General features: G+C 46.3%; 1 protein-coding gene across 2 annotated transcripts in view; it reads right to left on the bottom strand.

The window, feature by feature from the left end:
• The window catches only part of DLK1 (delta like non-canonical Notch ligand 1), a 53,547-nt gene that overhangs the window by 29,464 nt on the left and 928 nt on the right, over positions 1–23,155 (bottom strand). The gene's annotated exons all lie outside the window — the stretch shown is intronic.

Consider the following 23,155-nt stretch of genomic DNA (forward strand, 5'->3'; position numbering starts at 1 on the left):
CTCTAATGTAGCATCATGGGCAGTTTTGCATCTGCTTTTGCTTGTGTTTAGAGTTGCGATTTGCTGTTATTTGGTTTATGAGATAGACGAGTCCAGCCTCTTCCGGTGACTCCGGTTCTGAGATTCAGTGACTTTGGCTTCTCTTCCGCCATGCCCCAGGATGTTATTCCTTTAAAGCATTGGTAGACCAGTAGGTAAAATGGCGGCGCTCGTTCCGGGTGACACCGGAAGAGGCGGTCCTTTATGTGCTATTTATGTGGTGCGTCAGCGCGCCGCCCGTATCTCCAGGAAGACGTGAGGTGTCACGAAACGCGTAGGGAAGGCATGCTGACGTCACCACGATACAACCCGTAAGTCGGGCAGCAGCGAGAGATATTACAAGCGCTTGTTACTACTACTCATGTAAGTGTTTTTAACCGTTGTGAAAATAAATTGTATATACGTACTACGCTATTGCTCCCTTCTCTTTATTGGGACGTGGAACGCTGAGGGGCCTTTACATCTGCTCGGGGTCATCTGTTCAGCGATACAGTGGTGGCAGTACGGTGAAACATCTTGGATATTGGTCAGCCTAATAGCGATTGGATTGCACATTATGCTAATTTCCAGTGAGCTCTGGTAAGCCTAACGTGAGCTCTATGCATGCGGCACCATATGTGGATTAGGCACGTAGAAGTGGTGTGTGGTCTCCTCTTTACACTGGACACCCCCTCATTCTCTTGTTTGGACTTTGTTTGATGGACTCTTATTATATGCCTGCAAGATATACATCTATATGATCATTGTTGGTTTTATGCATACGCAAGTGGATTATTGTTTGATGCTGGTTGGCTCTAGCTTATTATCAGTCTAGCGCAGCTCTTCTTATAAATTACCTATATAGTGACTCCCACTACAGCTGCTGCTTGTCCCTTTTGGCTTAGCGCGGTTATTTACTTTTATAAATGAGGTTTAATGTGGGGAAGTGTAAGGTTTTGCACTTGGGGACTAAAAACATAAAAACACAATACACATTAGGAGGGGAACCCTTGGGGGAATCAAAAATGGAGAAAGATCTGGGAGTCTTGGTTGATGATAGATTAGGCAACAGCATGCAATGTCAAGCGGCAGCTGCCAAAGCCGGCAGAATATTAGCATGCATAAAGAAAGGGATGTATTCCAGAGATAAGACTATAATCCTTCCACTTTATAAAACTCTGGTCCGACCGCATCTGGAGTATTCTGTCCAGTTCTGGTCGCGAGTCCTCAGAGAAGGGCAACTAAACTGATTAGGGGATTGGAGGACCTTAATTATGAAGAGCGTCTGCAATCGCTTGATTTATTCTCCCTGGAGAAGAGACGCCTGAGAGGGGACATGATAGCAATTTATAAATATCTCAATAGTGATCTCAGCATAGAAAAAAAGCTATTCAGTCGAAGGGATTGCATGAGGACTCGAGGGCATACAATGCGATTAGAGGAGAAGCGTTTTAACCTCAGGCAACGTGGGGGGTTCTTTACTGTGAGGGCTACAAGATTGTGGAATTCTCTACCACAAGAGGTGGTTTCTGCGGGAAGTATGGTGGCTTTCAAAAGACTCTTAGACTTACATCTCAAGGATCAGAACATTCAGGGGTATGTGAGATGATTACAGCCACACACACCTACACAGGGGAACTGGATGGACTATTGTCTTTATTCAACCTCACCTACTATGTAACTATGTAACTATGTAACCTTCACCACTCCCCAAAGGAAAAGAGGCAACTTGTTCCTTCAACAGTGACAGGTCCTCTCTGGCTCTGAAGAAAACCCCTATACATTCAAGGTGCTGCCAGGAGGGGAAGACTAAAGAAAATCCCAATAAGGACCATCCTGGACGGTGGGGAGTGTGGTTAGCTGATGTGCCCACCAAGATGCTATGCCAAGTTACAGTCAACAAAAAGGCAGCTGTTTTGACGCTGTTCAAACTGACTGGGTGGCTCTATAGTCGCTAACGCTCGGGTACTAAGCTAATTAAACAGCTAAGTTTATTTAAGGGGTACCTCTGCCTCAAAAGCAGCTGGCCAAGGAGCTTTCATCAGATTGGCCAGATGTGTCTTCATGCTAGCAGGGGATGCAAGATCCTTTCTGTAAAGCCCAGCTTTACTTCAGAGGCAGTTGGCCAAGGAATCTTCACCAGACTAGCCAGAAGTGCCAGTCTGCCAGCGGATGATGCCATATCCTTCGCAGAGTCATGGCAACAGCAATATGGATTTGGAAATGAGGTTTATTCTACCATTAGGTAGTGTTGTGTGGCCTGCATGGGAGTTCACTTCAGTAGCCAAGGCTGTATGGCTCTCAGCAGAAGAGTAGAAGGCAAATTGGACCAGTAATAAGTCTCTGTGGTGTGTGATCCCAGAGTGAAATTAAAGTGACCAGCGATGCAGTATGCTGTTCCTCCAGTATTCTGTGTGGTTAGTCAACGCCCTATGGCTTAACCCACTGACTGCATTTGCCTCTTTCTAAAGTGAATCAAATGCTATTTAAGATGGAATTGGTGATGTCTAGATTGTGGAAATAATCCCTTAGGCTGGTCTCCTAGGCCCAGAACAAAGGGTTGGTGACCAGAGATGTATAGTAACTAAGTAGAACTACTTCACTACTGTACTAAGTACGGAAAGGCGGTATCTGTACTTTCCTAGAGTAGAATTTTTTTCTCCTACTTCCACTTTTACTTCACTACATTTTTTCAATGATTTCAATACTTCTACTCCAATATTTTTTTTTTGTGCTGCATAGTTACTCGTTACTATTATAAAAATTACCACTGCCAGAACAGTAGATGGAGGTTTCATGAAGCTCAAAACATTGTGTATTATCAGCGCATAGGAAAATAAATGCTACTGTATGTATAAATAAAAGCTGCATTTGAAATAATAAAAAACAATATGATGTTCAAACTTTTGACTTCTTTCTTTAATAACTACATAACACAGTACTTGTACTTTTACTTTCAGTACTTGAGTAGCAAGATTTTTAAAAAACGACTTGCAATACTTAATTACAAAAAATGTTGAATACTTTAGTACTTCTACTCAAGTCACTTTTTGATCGAGCACTTCCACTTCTACTCAAGTATGGGTTTCCAGTACTTTATACAACTCTGTTGGTGACAGGGCCGGAGAAGAGCTATAGAAGAGATTGAAAGATCCATAATCGTCTTTCTTTGGTCGCCTAAATCCAAGTCTGCTCCCTCCTAGGGGCAGCAAAGTTCCTTTCACTCAAATTTGCTCAGTAGGTGTTATTGCAGGAATTATTGCAAATTTGGGCAGAGGAGGCTCAGGATCGCCGGGGTCAGTGCAGTAAGGAAGTCATTGGAATTTTCTTTCCACTCCTCCAACTCCTCTTATTCCCATTATAGTTCTTTAAAGCTTTAAGCAAATGTTACCAAATCTTGTTCCAACAGTGAGCCATGGATCCGGTGTTCTTTAGATTTAGGCAGGAAATGGAAGGAAGAATCAAAATCCAAAACTTCATATGGAATTATTGAGAACAATCACAGAAACCATCAGATAAAGCAGATGTAGATTTTCTCTAGATCTAGCTGATGTGGACATACGCTTTCGGCACACCCATGCTTCTGAGAGTTTCACTTCAGGTTCATTCAACAACCTTCGGAGTTTCCGCATACCCAAGACATTTTTCCAGAAAGTTGCTTCCAGTAGCGGCCATCTCAAGCAAGGGCAGCAGGTTCCATAGCTGGACAACAGCCTGCGGTGGCTCAACCTCTTCCAGGTCCTGGCAAATTCTGGTTCAGACTCCGATAAAATTTGGATGGATCATCAGTTGGGGAAGGCCAACTCATCTCATTATAATAATGACATTTTGGACACTCAGGGGAATATTGTAGAGTTGCCCTCACAGAAAGTGACAGTATTAGGTTCCCACTTGGGGCAAGTCCTAGCTCTATCCCATGGTCTCGAATGGTAGAGAAGTAGTCTGCAGTAATCCACGCAGTCGGTTGGACTCACTGGAGGACTGAGAACATTATAATCTGACCTTCCAAAGTAATGGAAGATTTGCTTCCTACTCCAAAGAAGATAACCCCACATATGAGACAAGTCCCGTTGGTTGCGGCTAAATATAGTTATTCTTTCCAGCTTTCATCAGCTTCCTGGCATACCAATCATTACAATCTATTGACTTTCCTGATATTCACCTCAGTGACCTCCTAGCTCAAGGTCAATGACACGTGCCAATGTAGGACGAAGTGGGTAACATCAGGGGTACAGTGATTCCTAAGCGTTGAAGTTGTGTGGGCAACACAGCCTCAGTTACGTTCTAGACAGAGGGTAATGGTAATCTCCTATCTTCATGGCAAGAAGGAATACAATATTATTAAACTTATGTCAAAGGTATTTCCCATTCAGGTTTACCAACAGTAGAACATCGTCATCATCCTTTGTGTTCTGGTTTCCCAGAACTTCCTGTCAGACACTGTAAGATACAAAGTCACCTGGATCATGACCTGGATCCATGAGACAAAATACTACTAGATAGACCATGACCTGGATCCATGAGACCAACTACTACTAGATAGACCTGGACCACTGGTTTCTTCACCATGACAATGAGGTCACTGTCCTCCAATGGCCTCCACACTCACCACATCTCATCAAATAGAGCACCTTTGGGATGTGGTGGAACGGGAGATCATGACGCCCTCCATAGATACAGTACAGTTGTCACCATAGGACAGGGAGCGTGTTAATGGCGGAATCCTTGGGTAAAATGAACAGGAAAAAGGCAGAATAAAATAAAACGATACAAAATATTCAGTTTGTTTCCTATTCTGCTTTGCAATCCTTCCGTACAATGTCAAGAATTCTCAAAAAAAAAGAAATACGATCTCTATGGTGAGACTAATGATTCCGGGAAGACAAATTGCAGATTAATTAGGAAAAGAGCCTTTCAGCTGTGTGTGGTTACAGGCGGCGCGGAGCCTCTGCGGGGAGTGAGACGCAGGCGGTGCGGAGCCTCTGCGGGGAGTGAGACGCAGGCGGCGCGGAGCCTCTGCGGGGAGTGAGACGCAGGCGGCGCGGAGCCTCTGCGGGGAGTGAGACGCAGGCGGCGCGGAGCATCTGCGGGGAGTGAGACGCAGGCGGCGCGGAGCCTCTGCGGGGAGTGAGACGCAGGCGGCGCGGGGCCTCTGCGGGGAGTGAGACGCAGGCGGCGCGGAGCATCTGCGGGGAGTGAGACGCAGGCGGCGCGGAGCCTCTGCGGGGAGTGAGACGCAGGCGGTGCGGAGCCTCTGCGGGGAGTGAGACGCAGGCGGCGCGGAGCCTCTGCGGGGAGTGAGACGCAGGCGGCGCGGAGCCTCTGCGGGGAGTGAGACGCGGACTCTGTAGGGTAATAATACAGAGAAATGAGAAGACTTCCCTCCATCATCCTCCCCTCTGCGCTCTTCTCCCTCCCCCGGACCATTCTACCAGAGAAGGGACTCATTAGAACCGTAGAGATCCTTCATCTATCCAAAGTCTGGAGTTTTTGTTCTGGTTGGAGCGGTGAGTAATTTTATCCAGTAGGTTGTGGCCATCATCCCAGGCTCAGGTTGCCATGGATAAGGGGGGTCTCAGGACTCCGCATACTTTATAGAGTGTTGTCACTATAGAAGGTTGAGAAGGTCTGCCTCAGGACAGGAAGCGTATTTCTGGCAGGATCTTCAGGTGCAAATAAGGGAAAAGAGCCTGAACATAGAAAACGAATGCAGCCACCATATCTATAGACTGCTAAGATAGAAGATACAACATTTCTGTTCTTGGGTTTATCTCCATCTTCTCTGTGATTCATGAAGACAGACTTCAGAGATTCCTACACGTTCGGTTCGGTTCTGTGGGTCGGCCTCCTTTGGCCGGCGCTCATTGCTTCACATATCTCCAGTCTGAATTCCGGTCCAATTAAAACGCACCTGCGTAAGGTTCACCGCTCCTCCACCACAAAGATTGCATGGATCCAATGGCGGTTTGGAAAGGATTTGTGTGAGTCCCGGGCCTTTAACACAACACGGTTCTTGTTTGTGGGCGACAAGCCTGAGATCGCATTGTTTGCGCACGAAAATTACAAAACAAACGTAGAAGAACGCGCCGGAGTCATTGGTAAACAGGATTCTCTCAATGGCCTTTAATGTTGGTTTGGAATGAATTTATATTTTTCTAGTGGAACGCGGCGGGGGGGGGGGGGCCATAAATAAGAGCGACATGAAATGCGATTTGTATGAAGTGAGATGTATGCAGGCGGGAGTGCCGAGTAAATAATTGATTTCGGTGTAGCTGAGCGAGTGCCAATTATGTTTGCAATACAAAGCCGGTTAAACCGCACGCTAACTGAACACATCGGGGTTTATTTATAAAAGTCGCCCCCCCTCCCCTCCCCCCAGCCTCATTTACCAAATCAGGTGAATCCTCCTGAAATGTGCCGTACATGAGGATCTCCATTGCCAATCATTTAGAATCCACAGATCCAACTAGTCACAGATGGTCATTGCTAATTGACAGATCTGAAATTATTTCCACTTCCAAATGAGGAGTGAATATTCGAAAACTGACAGCAAATGTGCTTTATATATCAACGGCAAATATAACCCAGGGTGAGATCTGTGGGTCAACCATAAATAAGCCTCAAAGGTGGCACATGTCCCTCATGTTAGGGTACTTCTAGAGGAAGGATATTTACTCTTCAATGTCTATAGCAGGATATCTCAGCCAGGGTTCCACGGTTTCCCAGGGTTCCTCCAGAGGTTGCTAGGGGTTCTTTGGGCAATAAACCATTTCTGCCTCTCAGAAAAGTTCCCACTGACTCCATTCATCTTTTTTCTATCTGTCAGGGAGTAATTCTTCCTAACAACCAAAAGTTCTTTCCACCGTCCATCACACTAATGTACAATGAGTTGTAGATATAGTCATTATCAGCAAGGGTTCCCTGAGACCGGGAAATTATTTCACAAGGTTCCTGTGTTGAAACGGTTGAGAAAACCTGATCTACAGTGTACTCTCCCCCCATATGTCTGTGAAGGATCTCATGTCTCCAGGTCATGGCATATCAAGTAGTAGTTGGTCTCAGAGATTCAGGTCATGGTATATCAAGTAGTAGTCTCATGGATCCAAGCTATGGTATATCTAGTGGTTGGTCTCATGGATTCAAGTTATGGTATATCTAGTAGTAGTTTGTCTCATAGATCCAGGCTATGGTATATCTAGTAGTAGTTGGTCTCGTGGAACCAGGTCATGGTATATCTAGTAGTAAACAGTCTCATGGTTCCGTGTTATGATGGATCTAGTAGTAGTAGGTCTCATGGATCCAGGTCAGTGTATATCTAGTAGTAGTAGGTCTCATGGATCCAGGTCATGGTGTATCTGGTAGTAGTTGGACTCATGGATCCAGGTCATGATATTTAAGTGGTAGTTAGTCTCATGGACCAGGTCATGGTTTATCTAGTAGTTGTAAGTCTCATAGTTTCAGGTCAAGGTGTATCTTGTAGAAGTTAGTCTGATGGTTCCAGGTCATGGTATATCTAGTAGTAGTTTGTTTCATGGATCCAGGTTAAGGTGAATCTATGTTTTTTTTTTTTACATTTGTTTAATATATTTATAAATTTTTTGATAATCACATACAAAACCTTAAAAATCATCTTTACTACAAAAAAACATTATCCTTACAAATATACCCTCTACCACTCCCACTTATTTTTGGCCATTCCCACCATAAGTGGCCCAAGTTTCCTATTGCTTCGCAGCCTCGCCAACAGTTTGGTGATTTTCCCAATTTGATACTTATTTGCCTTATCAGGAGTAATATACCAAATGGAGAGACATTTATAATTCATTTCCATGGTGCTTACGTCCACTTTTTATATTTTTTCTCAATTGTTGATCATTCACACGTGTTCATAATTCCCCTTCCCATTTTTTTGATGAATGGCGGCCTCTCCAGTTCTGTTGACATCTTGAGGATCTTATAGATTCATGAGATGCTATGTCTAGTATATTTGGATTTACATAGCTGTTCTAGTGGTAACAAATTCTCTCCCAATCTTATTGGTTACATAGTTACATAGTTAGTGAGGTTGAAAAAAGACATCAGTCCATCCAGTTCAACCTATGATGTGTGTGTGTGTGTTTGCTGTTACCCGTACATTGTACATTGTATACCCCTGTATGTTGTACATTGTATACCCCTGTATGTTGTACATTGTATACCCCCTGTATGTTGTACATTGTATACCCCCTGTATGTTGTACATTGTATACCCCTGTATGTTGTACATTGTATACCCCTGTATGTTGTACATTGTATACCCCTGTATGTTGTACATTGTATACCCCCTGTATGTTGTACATTGTATACCCCTGTATGTTGTACATTGTATACCCCCTGTATGTTGTACATTGTATACCCCTGTATGTTGTACATTGTATACCCCCTGTATGTTGTACATTGTATACCCCTGTATGTTGTACATTGTATACCCCCCGTATGTTGTACATTGTATACCCCCCGTATGTTGTACATTGTATACCCCTGTGTGTTGTACATTGTATACCCCTGTGTGTTGTACATTGTATACCCCCTGTGTGTTGTACATTGTATACCCCTGTATGTTGTACATTGTATACCCCCTGTATGTTGTACATTGTATACCCCTGTATGTTGTACATTGTATACCCCTGTATGTTGTACATTGTATACACCTGTATGTTGTACATTGTATGCCCCTGTATGTTGTACATTGTATACCCCCTGTATGTTGTACATTGTATACCCCTGTATGTTGTACATTGTATACCCCCTGTGTGTTGTACATTGTATACCCCTGTATGTTGTACATTGTATACCCCCTGTATGTTGTACATTGTATACCCCCTGTATGTTGTACATTGTATACCCCCCGTATGTTGTACATTGTATACCCCCTGTATGTTGTACATTGTATACCCCTGTATGTTGTACATTGTATACCCCTGTATGTTGTACATTGTATACCCCTGTATGTTGTACATTGTATACCCCCTGTATGTTGTACATTGTATACCCCTGTATGTTGTACATTGTATACCCCCCGTATGTTGTACATTGTATACCCCCTGTATGTTGTACATTGTATACCCCCTGTGTGTTGTACATTGTATACCCCTGTATGTTGTACATTGTATACCCCCTGTATGTTGTACATTGTATACCCCTGTATGTTGTACATTGTATACCCCTGTATGTTGTACATTGTATACACCTGTATGTTGTACATTGTATGCCCCTGTATGTTGTACATTGTATACCCCCTGTGTGTTGTACATTGTATACCCCTGTATGTTGTACATTGTATACCCCCTGTATGTTGTACATTGTATACCCCCTCTATGTTGTACATTGTATACCCCCTGTATGTTGTACATTGTATACCCCCTGTATGTTGTACATTGTATACCCCTTGTGTGCTGTACATTGTATACCCCTGTATGTTGTGGTCTTTAAGGAATGTTGTGGTCTTTAAGGGCGATTGGGTTGGTTGCGGCAACGATGCCACAAAATGCCTCAACTGGAAATACCTCCACCCATCGATCGTCATCATTTCTTTTTTTTTGTGCTTTAATTCCAGTAAGGAACATATTTCCCCAATTTTCATTAAAATCTGTCAACTGTGCTTTTCCGTCTTTTTTTCATTCCCCGGCTATTTCCTCTTTCCCTGGTGTGAAATGACACGTGTCTTTAATGGGATTACTGGTGAATTATACTTCCAATTTGCTTTTTTTGTGTATTGAGTCCTATATTTTTAATGCATCTCTAGTTATTATGTGTGCATTTGTGTCCAATCCTCTATATTGTGGTGGGATCCACACAACCTTACCTAATGGCGCTCCACTCATCATTTTCTCTATATTCACCCGTCTTTTTTTCATTTTTTTCTTTTGTCCACTCTATTACCCGTGATAGTAACACCGCATTGTAATAATTTTCCACTAAGCCCCCTTGCAGTTTGTTTTGGGCTAGCACCCGGAACTGAATCCTCTCTTTTTTATTCTTCCATATACCGTATTTTCCGGCGTATAAGACGACCCCCCTAATTTTGAAGTTAAAACATAGGTTTTGGGCTATACTCGCCGTATAAGACTACCTCCATTCCGAAGCAAGGCAACACCATTGAAAAACATCAGATTTCTCATAGATCTCCAAGGTACCCCAAGTACTGTAATACATGTAATCTCTCATAATATCTCCAAGGTAACCTAAGTATTACCAGTAGATGTCATCTCAAGACGCTGGCTGTGTGGGAATCCTGTACCGGTATACCGTATGTACTGAAGCTTCGGCTACATACAGTGTACCACGCTGAGCCAATCAGGGAGAGTGATGTATTCTATTATTGAATGCAAAGCCTGCTCGGATTGGCAGAGTCAGAGAGGAGGGCTGATGTTACTCCACCAATCCGAGCAGGCTTTGCATTCAATAATAGAATACATCGCTCTCCCTGATTGGATCAGCACGGTATACTGTATGTAGCCGAAGCTACGGTATATACTGTATACCGGTACAGGATTCCCACACAGCCAGCGTCTTGAGATTACATCTACCGGTAATATTTATACTTAGGTTACCTTGGAGATATTATACTCGGCGTATAAGACGACCCCCCATTTTTGGGGGATTTTTTCGAGGTTCAAAAGTAGTCTTATACGCCAGAAAATACAGTAAATCTTAGTATCATTGCTTTTAGTGTCTTAAAATATATCTGGAGGGGGGGGCTATGGGTAACATTTGAAATTTGTACATGATTTTTGGTAATAATACCATTTTTACCGTGTTCACCCATCCTATCCAAGAGATGGGTCTAGCTGATAAGCTTTTTAATGTTTTTATTTAATTTAAGAGTGGTATATAATTTATTTGTTATATTTTCCCTAGAGGTGATATTCATTTTATTCCTAAATAATTTAGTTTTGTCTTGTTAATGAAAATTCTCGTTTCAACTCTTGTTCTTCTAGATTACTTAAGTTCATATTTAAAATCTCTGATTTTGCCATATTCATTTTTAAGTTTGACAAGTCTTCATACGTTTTCAAAAAGTTTCATCAAAGGGTAACTGCACTTTTGTGGCGAAAAAAACAATATAGCATATACAATTGCTACACAAATCATATTGTAGTTGAAGGTTATTAAAAATTACCTTTCCTTTTTTAATCTGCAGCTGCTGAAATTTTCTGGAAATGCAATATGGCCGCCTGGAGGCGTTCTGTACACAGAATGTATACTGACCACACCCCCAGAAACATTTCCTGCTTGTGTGATTGGCTCACCAATTTTCCCAGAAGTCTGCACTAAGATACAAGTCAGATTTCTGGCATCCCCTGCAACACAAATGTCATTTTTGGTGAGATCCTCCCAATAGGAACACATCTAAAGGGATGCAGACCCCGCAACTTTCCTCATTAGAGCTCTGCAGCTGCCACAGCTGATTGATAATTATGTAACCACTCCCATTAGACCCACTCAGCACAGAGGAACAAACAATGATTTCTTCAGAATAACAAAAGGTCGGAATCTGCAACAAAGTTTGTTACAATGTACAGAGATCACCCAGAGGGGAATGTTTTTTTCTCAATAAAAGTGGAGTTACGCTTTAAATTCAGTAGAGTAATCCTTGGGTTGGAGATGTAGAACAAAACATCGTCTGCATATGCTGTGACTTTGTTCCTCATCTCCAACCCTAAAGCCCCTTACGTCTATGCAATTTCGGATTGATGTTAGTAGGGGCTCTAAAGTCAGCACAAATAATAGGGGCGAAAGGGGGCGTCCCTTTCTTGTTCCATTACACATTTCAAATGGAACCGACAATGTCCCATAAATCTTCACCATCGCCTTTGGGTTTCTATATAATGACAAAAAAACACTTGATCGTTCTCAGACCGATTCCAATTGCTTCAAATGTATTCAACATAAATCCCCGGTCCAATGGTTTTTCAGCATCTATTGACAGAAGTAGAGCTGGGGTCCTCCTCCGGACAGTTTTTTTTTTAACAAGAGAAGGGTTCTCACCCCGTTATCTCTTCCTTCTCTTCCCGGGACGAACCCTACTTGATCTGCATGTACCCCACTCTGTCATCAGGTCTTTCATCCTTGTTGCCAAATGCCAATATTTTGGCACATAGCTTGGTGTCTGTGTTTAATAGTTCTATAGGTCTATAGTTCGAACATAAGGTTTGTGTCTTTCCCTTCTTGAGGTGTGACTGGTATTGATGCTATGTAACTATGTAACTATGTAAGTAATGCTTCCCTTCTCATCTCAAAATGTATTCCCAACCCCTCCTGACCCAGCCCTAGCTTTACTAAACCTACACCTTGGAGACTTCCCCTCACAATTCAGGACCGTAGTGGCTCATATTCTCTTAGCGTCTAGAATACATGTCACCAGAAAATGACCACGACTCCACTTCGGTCTGAGGTTGTTCAATACGTTATCCTTACATATGACTATGAGAGACTGTTAGCCAACAGATTAGGCAAATCCAAATCCTTTAAATTTGCTTGGCAGTCATGGTTGCCGTGGGCCACTAAATGATAATGTATTTATCTGTGCTTAATACCAGCCGTACTTTCCTTTCTCTTTGCTCTTGTGTGTGAAGATACAATTGCTGTAACCCTATTATTATGGTCTCCGATTGTTGTAACCCCTATTATTGTGCTCTACTGTTATGTTCTACCACTGGTTATTTGTTGTTTTTTCCCAATAACTCAATAAAAATTTTAATTTGAAAAATGTATTTCCAACCCTTTCTTGTATGAGCATATTTTTCTTATTAGTTGTTCTTTGAGTTTTCTATAATACCGGGTTATAAACCCGTCTGGGCCCGGACTCTTCCCTACTGCGGATTCCTTCAGTGCCCTATTGATCTCTTCTTCTGTAATGGGCTTCTCTAACGCCTCAAATCTTTCTTCTGATATTTTAGGTAATCTCACCTCTTTTGAATATTCCCTCGTTTTTTCAAGTCTAAGTAAGGCTTCTTCCTGTGATCCCGATTTCCTTATAGAGTATAGGGCACCAAAATATTTTTGAAATTTTTGGAGTTAAATTCACCATCTCCTCACTTTTGTTTTTTATTTTTTTTCTTATAAAGTTAACTGATGTTTTCTTCCTCAACATTCTAGCTAGGAATTTCCCGGATTTGTTTCCCCGTTGGTATCTTTCCTTTGTTAATCTATTGTAAGCCCATCTAGTTTCCTGTTCCATGAATTCATTTGACTCCTTTTATCACTAGGGACTGCTGAACCTCAGGATCAACTTTTTGTTTATGCTTTTGTTCGAGTTCATAGATTTCTTTTATTGTTTCCCTTTTCTTTATACTTTTCTTTTTTTGTGTACCTAAAGCTATCAGAATACCCCTTATATAAGCCTTGTGTGCCTCCCATACCAAAGCCTCCGAAACCTCCTTAGTTTAGTTTATTATAAGATATCGATCTAATTATTTCCTTATCCTCTCTTCTGTTTCCTTATCTTCTAATAGATCCTCATTTATTCTCCATGTATTCATCTTTTTTTTTGTACTCCCGGAATTCTCATCTTCATTACTACTGGGGCATGGTCTGATATTGTTGATAGCTCTATTTTCGTTGTTACTACAAATTCTATAATCAATCCTAGAGTACGTCCCCTGTACCAGGGAGTAAAATGTATAGTCTCGTATTTTCGGGTATTGTACCCTCCAAATATCTATCAGTTGGTTTTGATGCAATTTATTTTTAATCCCATTCAGTTATTGATTTTTTTACTCCTGGTGCATGGGATGTGCTATCTATAGTCGGATTCATGTTAAAATGAAAGTCACCTGCCAAGATCACACAACCTGTTCTGAAATCCATCCAAATTCTTCTTCTAAATATCCTGTTGGATTTTTATTAGGGCAATATATATTCACCAAAGTACATTCTTGGTTGTGTAACCTTCCTTTTAGAAACTGGAATCTACCTTCCAGGTCTACAATCCTCCTCCTCCTCGTAATAGTTAGTCTCATGGATCCAAGTCAGGGTATATCTAGTAGTAGTTAGTCCCATGGATCCAAGTCAGGGTATATCTAGTAGTAGTAAGTCTCATGGTTCCAGGTCAAGGTTTATCTAGTAGTAATTGGTTATATGTATCCTGATCAAGGTGCATCTAGTAGTAGTGAATCCTATTTGTCCAGGTCACAGTATATCTAGTAGTAGTAGGTCTCATGGATCCAGGTCACAGTATATCTAGTAGTAGGTCTCATGGATCCATCCAGGTCATTGGTAGATCTAGTAGTAGTTCGTCTTATACTGTATATTCAGGTCATGGTGTATCTAGTAGTAGTTAGTCTTATGTACCCAGATTAGGTGTGTCTAGTAGTAGTTAATCTTATCTGTCCAGATCAAGGTGTATCTAATAGTAGTTAGTCTTATGTGTCCAGATCATGGTTTATGTAGTAGTAGTTGGTCTTATGGATCTAGTTTATGGTGTATCTAGTAGCGTTTAGATTCATGAATCGAGATCATAGTGCAGTGATGGTGAACCTTGGCACCCCAGATGTTTTGGAACTATATTTCCCACGATGCTTATGCACTCTGCAGTGTAGTTGAGCATCATGGGAAATGTAGTTCCAAAACATCTGTTGTGCCAAGGTTTGCCATCACTGTCATAGTGTATCTTGCAGTAGCCGGCCACATTCACCTGGACATTTTCTGTAATGCTGAAGACGTTTACTGGCTTCTCCAAGCCACTTCTTTAGTTCCAACAACTGTCAGGAAGATACCCCAACTTTCATACCCATACCTTAATCCAAACTAATATTTCTATCCAGACCTGGAGCCCCAACACCTATATCCAATCAACATGGAATGTGTAGATATTGATGGTATAAGAACGGGATGGGAGGTGTGAAAGTTCTGGAACCCAAAGCTCTAGTTCCATCATTCTATCTTTGGTGTCAGAAACCCTGCACAGTTGTCCCAGCCTGTTATTGGGACAATCAACATCTGCGTGTTCCACAGAAATAGGATGAAGGTGTTGGGGCTCCCGGTATGGATAGCAATTTTAGGGTTTCTTTCTGATACACACTGGAACTGAAGCACAGGATGATAAGTGTGAACAATGTAAACCTCCTTCCTCCGTCCACCCCCCCCCCCCCCCCCCATCCAATTCGAGTTACATCATCTCAACTTTGGTGTCAGGAAGTCTGTATAGGTGGTAATTTTTTAATTGAAGGTGTGCATTGTCAAATCCCTGAAGTAGAGATGTAAAACAACATTGTATTTGGAGGACAGATTGTATGGAAGGTCACCTGTTCAAAGCTGGTTGTTCCAGTTTGGCCTCTTTCACACCTCTCGTGAACTAGTTGTCCTCTTTGTCCAAAATGTCACGTCACTGTCCTGGATAGAATGTCCCAGAACTTTCACTCCTTCCATTCTGTTCTTGGAAACCAATTTCTACACATTCTATGGTGATTGGATGGAGGTGTCGGTGCTACCTGTGTGGATATAAATGCTAGGGTATCTTTTTTGTGTTGTGTTAGTAAAGAGGTGGACGGTGTCAGTAGGGCAGTGGACGGTGTCAGTTGAGTAGTGGACGGTCTCAGTAGGGCAGAGGACGGTGTCAGTAGGGCAGTGGACGGTGTCAGTAGAGCAGTGGACGGTGTCAGTAGAGCAGTGGACGGTGTCAGTAGGGCAGTGGACGGTGTCATAAGGGCAGTGGACAGTGTCAGTAGGGCAGTGGATGGTGTCAGTAGAGCAGTGGATGGTGTCAATAGAGCAGTGGACGGTGTGAGTAGGGCAGTGGACGGTGTGAGTAGGGCAGTGGACAGTGTCAGTAGGGCAGTGAACGGTGTCAGTAGAGCAGTGGACGGTGTCAGTAGGGCAGTGGACGGTGTCAGCAGGGCAGTGGAAGGTGTCAGTAGGGCAGTGGACAGTGTCAGTAGAGCAGTGGACGGTGTCAGTAGGGCAGTGGATGGTGTCAGTAGGGCAGTGGACGGTGTCAGTAGAGCAGTGGATGGTGTCAGTAGAGCAGTGGACGGTGTCAGTAGAGCAGTGAACGGTGCCAGTAGAGCAGTGGAAGGTGTCAGTAGGGCAGTGGACGGTGTCAGCAGGGCAGTGGAAGGTGTCAGTAGGGCAGTGGACGGTGTCAGTAGAGCAGTGGACGGTGTCAGTATGGCAGTGGATGGTGTCAGTAGGGCAGTGGACGGTGTCAGTAGAGTAGTGGATGGTGTCAGTAGGGCAGTGGACGGTGTCATTAGGGCAGTGGACAGTGTCAGTAGAGCAGTGGACGGTGTCAGTAGGGCAGTGGATGGTGTCAGTAGAGCAGTGGATGGTGTCAGTAGAGCAGTGGATGGTGTCAGTAGGGCAGTGGACGGTGTCAGTAGAGCAGTGGACGGTGTCAGTAGAGTAGTGGACGGTGTCAATAGAGTAGTGGACGGTGTCAGTAGGACAGTGGGTGGTGTCAGTAGGGCAGTGGACAGTGTCAGTAGAGCAGTAGACGGTGTCAGTAGGGCAGTGGATGTGTCAGTAGAGCAGTGGACGGTGTCAGTAGAGCAGTGGACGGTGTCAGTAGGGCAGTGGACGGTGTCAGTAGGGCAGTGGACAGTGTCAGTAGAGCAGTGGATGGTGTCAGTAGGGCAGTGGACGGTGTCAGTAGAGCAGTGGACGGTGTCAGTAGGGCAGTGGACGGTGTCAGTAGAGCAGTGGACGGTGTCAGTAGGGCAGTGGAGGGTGTCAGTAGGGCAGTGGACAGTGTCAGTAGGGCAGTGGAGGGTGTCAGTAGGGCAGTGGAGGGTGTCAGTAGGGCAGTGGACAGTGTCAGTAGGGCAGTGGAGGGTGTCAGTAGGGCAGTGGAGGGTGTCAGTAGAGCAGTGGACGGTGTCAGTAGGGCAGTGGACGGTGTCAGTAGGGCAGTGGAGGGTGTCAGTAGAACAGTGGACAGTGTCAGTAGGGCAGTGGAGGGTGTCAGTAGGGCAGTGGAGGGTGTCAGTAGGGCAGTGGACGGTGTCAGTAGAGCAGTGGGCAGTGTCAGTAGAGCAGTGGATGGTGTCAGTAGGGCAGTGGACGGTGTCAGTAGAGCAGTGGGCAGTGTCAGTAGAGCAGTGGATGGTGTCAGTAGGGCAGAGGATGGTGTCAGTAGGGCAGTGGACGGTGTCAGTAGAGCAGTGGACGGTGTCAGTAGGGCAGAGGATGGTGTCAGTAGGGCAGTGGACGGTGTCAGTAGAGCAGTGGATGGTGTCAGTAGAGCAGTGGACGGTGTCAGTAGGGCAGTGGACGGTGTCAGTAGGGCAGTGGAGGGTGTCAGTAGAGCAGTGGGCAGTGTCAGTAGAGCAGTGGATGGTGTCAGTAGGGCAGTGGACGGTGTCAGTAGAGCAGTGGGCAGTGTCAGTAGGGCAGTGGACGGTGTCAGTAGAGCAGTGGACGGTGTCAGTAGGGCAGAGGATGGTGTCAGTAGGGCAGTGGACGGTGTCAGTAGAGCAGTGGATGGTGTCAGTAGAGCAGTGGACGGTGTCAGTAGGGCAGTGGACGGTGTCAGTAGGGCAGTGGACGGTGTCAGTAGATCTGGTCTTTAATGGCTCAGTCCCCAGCAGGGCCCCCATCATGGGGAGACAGCCCATACAGATGTAGGGGGCCCAGGCGTTCCATGGGGTGGCCCAGCCACCCGGGCCCCAACCATGGCTGTAGCCCCCCCCCCCCCCCAGGTGTTTGGGGCTACTTTCTTGGTTGGACCCAGCTAATTCAGCAGGGAAGGAAGGGGTGGGCAGAGGCAGAGAAAAGACTGGGTGTAATGATCTGCAGGCTGTAGCAATTAAAAAAAAAAATCACCTGTGTGAGACAATTACATGACCTCTTCTATATGAATCTGCAGGCCGGGACTGTCATGTACTTGTCTCCCACAGGAGATTTCTACACCAGCAAGGCGGCACCCAAAAGTGCAGTGAGAGTTCGCTTGGCTGGGGACATTTTTCTTCTTTAAATTGCTACAACCTGCAGATCGCGGTGCCCAATCTCTTCTCTGCCAACCCCCTTCCTTCTGGGGGATTTCCCTGACTGGCATTGCTGTGTGCTGGGAGGGGGTCTTTCATCTACAAGGTGTGGAGGTCTGGGCTGGGCAGTCTCTTTGCTGGACTGGGCAGTCTCTTTGCTGGACTGTCTCTTTGCTGGGCTGTCTCTTTGCTGGACTGGGACTGTCTCTTTGCTGGACTGGGCTGTCTCTTTGCTGGAGTGGGCATTCTTTTTGATGGATTGGGTTGTCACTTTGCTGTTTTGGGCTATCTCTTTGCTGAATATATCAAGATGCCAAACTGGGCTGCCTTTTCGCAGGAGCAGGCTGTCTCTTTGCTGGACTGGGCAGTCTTTTTGTTGGACTGGGCAGTCTTATTGGTGAACTGGACAGTCTATTTGTTGGACTGGGCAGTCTCTTTGCTGGATCGGGTAGTTTATTTGCTGGACTGGGGCTGTCTGCTGGACTGGGCTGTCTTTTTGCTGGATTGGGCATTCTCTTTGCTGGACTGGGGCTGTCTGCTGGACTGGGCTGTCTGTTTGATGGATTGGGGCTGTCTGCTGGACTGGGCTGTCTGTTTGCTGGATTGGGCATTCTCTTTGCTGGACTGGGCTGTCACTTTGGTGGATTGGGCTGTCACTTTGCTGAACTGGACAGTCTATTTGTTGGACTGGGCAGTCTCTTTGCTGAACTGGACAGTCTATTTGTTGGACTGGGCAGTCTCTTTGCTGAACTGGACAGTCTATTTGTTGGACTGGGCAGTCTCTTTGCTGGATCGGGTAGTTTATTTGCTGGACTGGGGCTGTCTGCTGGACTGGGCTGTCTGTTTGCTGGATTGGGGCTGTCTGCTGGACTGGGCTGTCTGTTTGCTGGATTGGGCATTCTCTTTGCTGGACTTGGCTGTCTTTGTGTTGGACTGGGCAGTCTCTTTGCTGAACTGGACAGTCTATTTGTTTGACTGGGCAGTCTCTTTGATGGATCGGGTAGTTTATTTGATGGACTGGGGCTGTCTGCTGGACTGGGCTGTCTGTTTGCTGGATTGAGCATTCTCTTTGCTGGACTGGGCTGTCACTTTGGTGGATTGGGCTGTCACTTTGGTGGATTGGGCTGTCACTTTGCTGGATATATGGGGATGTCTCTTTGCTGGATTGGACCAATTCTTTGCTGAATATATGAGGATGCTAGCACTGATGACTTGGAATACACTTTACATTTTCATACATTAGGTTGTAGGTGTATAAAATAAAAGTTGGTGCGCCGAAGGACTTGATGGGATGGGCAGTGGGTGGAACCCAAGAGCTGACTGTTGGATGCTAAAAATCTCCATGATTTCCAAAATGTATTTTCGGGATGTTCAGTTTCAACAGCCGGGGTCAAAGTGCAGAAGGAGATTTCACCAATTCCTCCTGCATGAGAACCCTCTGCTGTCCGGAGGAACATTAGAGAAGTAGAAAAATACCCAAACTTCAGGAACAATGTGGGGACCAGGGAAGCCATCGGTGGGGGGGCCTTAGAGAATGTGGAAAGGCCAGAGGGGGCCTAAGCCTACAGAGGCCCCGACATTTCTGATGGCTTCCCTGGTCCCAGGACATTGGGGACATTATTTTTGTAGCACACCTCTCATGCAGGATAAATTGGGGAAATCTCCTTCTGGTTGCACTTTGACCCCGGCTGTTGCAATTGAACCTGAAAATACATTTTGGAAATCAGGGAGCCTTTTAGCATCCAAGCGTCAGCTCTTGGGTTGAATTTGCTGGGCACTCCAGTCCTGGAATAATTAGTTGTTGGAAATCTGCGCCACTTGTAGATTATTTTCCATACCGAGGAATGATTGACTTCAAATCCTTTGATCTTTTTTAATCCTTTCCCGGATTGGCTGACATCTACAAATATCTTTCTGAGGGCCTCAGAGAGCGCTATTCATCTCGGCATGATGACACCGCATAGAGAAGACCAGAGCCTGGATGTCTGAGGGTTCAATCAGACAACTTCCCCATACAAACTCCTTAACCACCTAAGGAGCGCCCCACATACATTTACTGCTGCAGGGCGCCCCCCTCAGTGCAAAACCACGTAACTGTACACAGGGCCACTGATAGGGGGGACCACCAGTCCTCCTGTACGGGGCCCGGCCACACATGGGGGCCTCAACAGCACAGGAAATCGGTCAGGGGGAGGGGCAATTACCGAAGGAAGCCTTGTGTGGCTCTCTGCAGCAGCTGAAAGCTAGTTTCTCCCCCCTCCTGCCAGCTTTCAGCTGCTGTGGTGAGAGACACAGACACAGGGCATCATTCCTGTAATTACTTCTCCAACACCGATCCCCCCTCCCTGTTCTGCCTGCCCCTGATCCCCCCTCCCTGTGTGCCCCCCCTTTCACTGTGCCCCCCCTCTCCCAGAGCGCTGCAGGCTTCCCTGTCCTATAAAAAAATAACAAATTGTAAAAATTTGCCCCTCCAACCCCCGCCGCCAAACCAACGCCCCCTCCAACCCCCACAGCCAAACCAACTCCCCTCCAACCCATTCACCAAACCAATGCCCCTCCAACACCTGCCGCCAAACCAACGCCCCTCCAACCCCCGCCACCAAACCAACGCCCCTCCAACCCCTTCACCAAACCAACGCCCCTCCAACCCCTCCACCAAACCAACACCCCTCCAACCCCCACTGCCAAACCTACGCCCCTCCAACTCTCCACCAAACCAACGCCCCTCCAACCCCCGAGGCCAAACCAACGTCCCTCCAACCCCCGAGGCCAAACCAACGCCCCTCCAACCCCCGCCACCAAACCAACGCCCCTCCAACCACCGCCACCAAACCAACGCCCCTCCAACCCCTGCCGCCAAACCAACGCCCCTCCAACCCCTTCACCAACCCAACGCCCCTCCAAACCCTGCCGCCAAACCAACGCCCCCTCCAACCCTTTCACCAAACCAACGCCCCTCCAAATCCTGCCGCCAAACCAACGCCCCTCTAACCCCTCCACCAAACCAACTCCCCTCCAACGCCCGCCGCCAAACCAACGCCCCTCCAACCCCGCCGCCAAACCAACGCCCCTCCAACCCCTCCACCAAACCAACGCCCCTCCAACCCCTCCGCCTAACCAACGCCCCTCCAACCCCCGCCACCAAACCAATGCCCCTCCAACCCCCGCCGCCTAACCAACGCCCCTTCAACCCCTCTGCCTAACCAACGCCCCTCCAACCCCTCCACCAAACCAACGCCCCTCAAACCCCTCCACCAAAGCAACGCCCCTCCAACCCCACTGCCAAACCAACGCCTCTCCAACCCCTCCACCAAATCAATACCCCTCCAACCCCCACCACCAAACCAACGCCCCTCCAACCCCTGCCGCCAAACCAATGCCCCCTGCCAAACCAACGCCCCTCCAACCCCTCCACCAAACCAATGCCCCTCCAACCCCCACCGCCAAACCAACACCCCTCCCAACCCCTCCACCAAACCATAGCCCCTCCAACCCCTGCTGCCAAACCAACGCCCCTCCAACACCTGCTGCCAAACCAACGCCCCTCCAACCCCTGCCGCCAAACCAACGCCCCTTCAACATCCGCCGCCAAACGAATGCCCCTCAAACCCCTCCGCCAAACCAACTCCCCTCCAACCCCTGCCGCCAAACCAACGCCCCTCCAACCCCCGCCGCCAAACCAACGCTCCTCCAAGCCCCGCCGCAAAACCAACGCCCCTCCAACCCCCACCGCCAAACCAACACCCCTCCAAGCCACACCGCCAAACCAATGCCCCTCCAACCCCCGCTGCCAAACCAACGCCCCTCCAACCACCGTCGCCAAACCAACGCCCCTCCAACCCCCACCAGCAAACACCAAACTTCCAGCTGATAAGTCCTCATGGTGCAGCTCCTGGAAGCCAACATGGAACCAATCTGCTCATTTATTTTATACATTTACACTGAGAAGAGGAAAATCACTGAATATATATTTATATCAGCCTCATCGGGGGGGGGGGGGGGATGAAGATAAATATTTTTTGATGCCCAAAAAATGTGAAATGTACATTTCCAATAGACAGACGGCAGCCTTAATTCTGCAGAGGAACTACAGTTCCCAGCAAGCACTGAAAGTCATAATTATCGATCTATAGCAGAGGTCTCTTAACTGTGGCCCCTTATTTGGCCCTTGGGGCACTATTCCTCCCACTGATACCAATGATGGGACACTATTCCTCTCACTGACACCAATGATGGGGCACTATTCCTCCCACTGACACCAATGATGGGGCGCTATTCCTCCCACTGACACCAATGATGGGGTACTATTCCTCCCACTGACACCAATGATGGGGCACTATTCCTCCCACTGACACCAATGATGGGACACTATTCCTTCCACTGACACCAATGATGGGGCACTATTCCTTCCACTGACACCAATGATGGGACACTATTCCTCCCACTGACACCAATGATGGGACACTATTCCTCCCACTGACACCAATGATGGGGCACTATTCCTCCCACTGACACCAATAATGGGGCACTATTCCTTCCACTGACACCAATGATGGGGCACTATTCCTCCCACTGACACCAATGATGGGACACTATTCCTACCACTGACACCAATGATGGGACACTATTCCTCCCACTGACACCAATGATGGGACACTATTCCTCCCACTGACACCAATGATGGGACACTATTCCTCCCACTGACACCAATGATGGGGCACTATTCCTCCCACTGACACCAATTATGGGGCACTATTCCGCCCACTGACACCAATGAAGGGGACTTATTCCTCCCACTGACACCAATGATGGGGCACTATTCCTCCCACTGACACCAATGATGGGGCACTATTCCTCCCACTGACACCAATGATGGGACACTATTCCTCCCACTGACACCAATGATGGGGCACTATTCCTCCCACTGACACCAATGATGGGGCACTATTCCTCCCACTGACACCAATGATGGGGACTTATTCCTCCCACTGACACCAATGATGGGGCACTGATGTTGTAGTCAAACTCTAATGCCTGAAGGACGGTAAACTGGCTCTTTACTTAGAAAGTTTGGAGACCCCTAAAGTAGAGGAACCAAGGTCTATGGAAAAGTGAGGCCATCTTCTATCATTAGGGCTGTGAAGGATCTGAACATTCCATCAAGATCTGGCATGG

This window comes from Pelophylax lessonae (genome assembly GCF_965119305.1).
Source record: "Pelophylax lessonae genome assembly, chromosome: 13".
In the NCBI taxonomy this organism is placed as follows: Eukaryota; Metazoa; Chordata; class Amphibia; order Anura; family Ranidae; genus Pelophylax; species Pelophylax lessonae.